Raw genomic sequence first — 4,526 nt, 5'->3', positions numbered from 1 at the left:
TCCCATCTTGCATCATGTGTAAGATACCAATTCCTGTCAGGAAAAGAAAGCAAGAATTTTTGTTTGTCTTTTAGTCCCTGCCATCTTGAGTGAAAAAAATAAAGCAATTTCAAAATTATAAAGTTTTTAGGTATTTATGAAATATATAATAGAATGATAGTCGTGTTATAATAATAAACTATAAAGCTATACATCAAGGCAGTGGTGGAGAAGTCCTCCTTTCAGTGGACTAGGGGAAGGGAATGGGAGAAAAACAGAGTGAGGGTAGAACTGAAGGAAGTTGAGGGAGGGAACTTCAATTGGGGTATATAATGAATAAATTGTGAAAAATAATAAAAATTAAATTTTTAAAAGGTTAAAAATCTATACATCGAGATATTTAGTGGCTTTCTATGTAGCTGTCTATTCACATAATTAACAAATTTAATTTCCATAATGAACCTAATAAATAGATTACATTATGTCTGCATTTTCTAGACAAATAAATTAAGATCCAGAGAGGTTAATGAGGTTTTGAACATGTTATATCAAAATATGCAACCTTAGTGTGTGAGAAAATCAAATGAAGAAAACCATTCTCTCCCTCCCCAAAACCCTCATCCACAGTACAGGTGATTAAACTCAGAAAGAGTTCTCTACACGGAAGCAGACCATAAAACTAAACTGGCATTACCCACTACCCATAAGACCCTTACATGAGAGGTACCCAATCAAAAGACATGGGCATACAGAAAAAGCTTACAGATGAAGGCCTTGCTAAGGTTCCCCTCAATGTCCTACCAACACGTCCTTCTTTCTTTGTCCATCCCTACCTCTCCACAAATGTCACCTTTATCAACTGGCACAAACATACACACAGAACCCTTTAATCTCTTTGGCTATTTTAAAGGCAACCATGTTGCAAAAAGTTAGATAAATTTGCATGCTTTTCTCTTAAAAATATGTGTTTTGTGACACATATCTCAACCATGAACTTAATAATGAAAATGAAAGATTAATTTCTCTATAAGTTATTGAACTTTCTCACCATTACACTAGGGGTAGAGAACATACAAGATATATATATATCCTCTACAGGATCTGTTTATTTTCTGACATTTAGAGAAAAAAAATCATTTTTTTTCAAGATTGGGATAAGAATTGTAACTCACATATACAAAGTCTAAGGTTTAGTCTGTGTAGACTTTCCACATTCCTCAAGAACTGATGCATGAAAGGTTTGGTTCTCTCACTGCTGCACCACTGAGAAATGGTGGCACATTTAGGAGGTGAGATCCAGTTGAAGAAAGCCAGATCCTAGGAATATTGCTGAAAGAAAGATATTACAAACACAGCTCCTGCTCTCTCATTCAGGCCATGTTCCAGCCTCCAAGAAGTGTACCACTTTGTTCAGGCATAAGTCCTTCTCTCCAGAAGGCACTGCTTCACACAAGGTCCAAAAGCTAGGGGACCCGGTGAACAAGGACTGAAACTATGAGCCAAAATTATTCTCCTCTAATTTGATCTCCTGGGCTATGCTGCAGCACTCAGGAAACGCTGACTGGTGTGTGGCACTCTTTCTAACTCTGGTACGTCGGTTCAGGGCGGCAACAGGTAGGTTCTGACTGCTGAACATCTAGAGTAAAATGTGATACCAGAACTATGAAAGCTTCCTTCTAAGTCAAGTGCTCCGCTATGCAGTCCCCCATCTGGGCTTTGATTGGCAGCATCACATTTAAAAGCGACCTTCAAATACTTACCTGGCAGGAGAGGTTCCGTGATCACAAAGGTGGTTTTCCCAGGGTGAGACTGCATATCCACTGCATTTCAGCTGTGCTGAGCCCTGTGATTTCCCCAAATGTTGAAAACTCAACTGCATAATTTTGTGGTAGTGGGGGGCCCACGTTCATGCTCTCCCCTGAGAAGAAAAAAAAAATAAGTTAAAAAAAAAAACCCTTCACAGATGAAAATTAATCTTTTCTGTCTACGGAAAAAATAATTTTAGTTTGTTTCTATTGTTGGCTTCTCAGCTTAGCAGTCACATTGTGCAAGCCTGTTTCAATGACCCTGTAGTCTAACAATGTGCACATATTTGTTTTCCAAGTCAAAGGGGGAAGGCATTATAAACCACTCAATATTTGCTTTATTTGTCCAAGATTCTAACCTCCTCATTTAAGCTGCGAAACTTCACTATGGAGAAATCTTTACACCCCAGGCCTGCTGACTGCCATAAGCTCTGCATGGGTACCACGGAGGAACCAGCAATTAGGCTCCACACAGCGACTCTCAAACGAAGAGGGTAGATTGATGTCCCCATTTGTGTTCCAGTGCCCCAAAATACTATCACAGCATGAGCAGCTGCCTGAGAGCTCCACTGAATTTGTATTCAGGAAAACAAGCTAAAAGGTCACCATGCAACATGCATATATATTTATAATGGAATTGGTATTTGCTAATCGATAAGGAGAAATGCTTCTTCCTTATAGTAACTTTACAAACTTTTCTGCTGAGAGCCTGCAGTCAGCCCTGGAAAACCCTTACAGACTGCGCTTCAATATTTTCTCGGATGCTTAAGACAAAGGCTGTTCAAGATGCTCATCTATTGACTTTACAATTTCCATGCTAAGATTAAGATGTCATATCTAAGTACTAAGTTTTCATACCAATTAAGGAGGAAAATGGTCATGTCATTAGCAAAGCATCATTTTTGCAACACCCCATCAGCTTCTCAACAAACCTCTGCTTAGCCTTAGAAAGGTTGAGAACCACTATGATGTCAGTGGTTCTCTGACGAAGTTCTCAACCTTGCTAAGGCTGTGACCCTTTAATACTGTTCCTCATGTTGTGGTGACCCCCAACCATAAAATTATTTTGTTGCTACTTCAGCTACTTCATAACTGCTGTTTTGCTACTGTTATGAATTATAATGTAAATATATGATATGCAGGATATCTGATATGGAACTTTCAAAGGGATCTCAACCCACAGGCTGAGAAACACTGCACCGTGTGGTCTGATAAAACCACTTCACAGAATCCACATCCTACCAGTCAAGTGTCTCCTGTCATCAGGTACAGTACCTGATGAACATTCTGGACCATATACTTTCTCCCACTTTGTCCATACCACTGCTGTCTGCTGCTTTCATTTCATCCTCTCTCTCTCCTTCAGCAACCCACTCTCAGAGTTCTTTTTAGAGAGTATTTGCATGGAGCACATCTCCAATTTTTTGAGTTCTCACAACGTAGAACATAGTCTCTTAATGTCATTAGTCACATAATCTAAGCCATACTCCCACTTCCAGGAACATCTTATGAAATCCTTGACTGATATTGCTTTACAAAGCTCAGCCGCTCCCTCCCCTGGCCTCAGCCCCGCTCATTTATTTTTCCACAAATAGAGCTCTCTTAGCACTTACTCTCGTCTGCTCCTTATAAACAGTTATTAGTAAATACCAGCTGGATTAAATTTGGTTTTATTCTTTTCCTAATTAGGTTTTTAGTTACTTTGGGTTGTTAATGCATTTCTCAGTATCAAATGGGATTTAGTTTCAGAGATGAGTGGCTTTGGAAAGTATTGGTGTGGTAATGCACGACATATTAAGTTAGTGGAGGGGAAAAATTAGAATGAATGAATAGTAGGCAAAGATTTAAAGGTGCTATAACAGCACCCAGTTAGCATCAAGCTATGGGAAATCTATTTCTAGCATGAGTCCAAGAACATCAAACGAGTATGAGAAGAAAAAAACCTAATTAGCCTACATTATGTGCAAAATGTGAAATGCTGTGAGGAATGGTGGCTGTGGAGTGTGGGCAAAAGAAAGGGGCTGTTAAGAAGCCATTGTGCCTTTAACACAATTATCAGGCAGTAACCTTCTACCCACGAGGAAGAGATGATGAAGCTGAAAATTTTGACAGTTCATAAGATGTTTTGGTTTAATTAGCAAAAATGTCTTGTAGTGAGGAATGATGGCTTAATACTCCAAACACAATTGAAATAACTTTTTAATAAATAATTTCAATTAATTATTCTGACAAAGTTCAAGAACTCCTTATTCTGTCTCATAGATTGATAAAAATTATAATAGAACAAAACATTCTCAGAATTTTTGAACAGCACTTTAGGTGATTACAATGATAATAATCTATGTACCTCTTAATTATAACCCTATTGGGAAATACATTGGCTGGCGGTGTGTATAATGGCACAGGTTTTGCTCTCAGGGTAGCATGTCACAATCATTGACCTGCCATTCATTGTCTATGTGCCTTTGGGTTAGAGCCATAGTGTCTTTATGGGACTCTCATTGCTAATATATAAGATACACCACACAGTTTTTGTACGTTTGGTAATGCAGTGTGCGTAAATTAGCTGTTCAGTAAGTTAAATTGTTAAAATCGTTAAGAAAAATGGTGTCAGAATCATTCTAAGAATAATCTGGTCTGTTAAGATGGTTCATTCTTGCCTCACACACACGCACACACACACACACAAGCACACACAGAGACACACACAGGCTCATGAGCATGTGCACATAAGTGTGTGCA

General features: G+C 38.6%; 1 non-coding gene across 1 annotated transcript; it reads left to right on the top strand.

Moving 5' to 3' along the window:
- Nucleotides 1–1,731: 1,731 nt before the first annotated feature.
- Nucleotides 1,732–1,900, top strand: LOC129692936 (U1 spliceosomal RNA). The gene has a single exon (XR_008722797.1). It is a non-coding gene; the product is annotated as a U1 spliceosomal RNA (small nuclear RNA).
- Nucleotides 1,901–4,526: the final 2,626 nt, after the last annotated feature.

This window comes from Psammomys obesus, unplaced genomic scaffold (genome assembly GCF_907164565.1).
Source record: "Psammomys obesus unplaced genomic scaffold, mPsaObe1.curated_primary_1811, whole genome shotgun sequence".
In the NCBI taxonomy this organism is placed as follows: Eukaryota; Metazoa; Chordata; class Mammalia; order Rodentia; family Muridae; genus Psammomys; species Psammomys obesus.
Note: the sequence above shows the minus strand (reverse complement) of the source record. Positions and strands in the feature narration are given on the sequence as shown.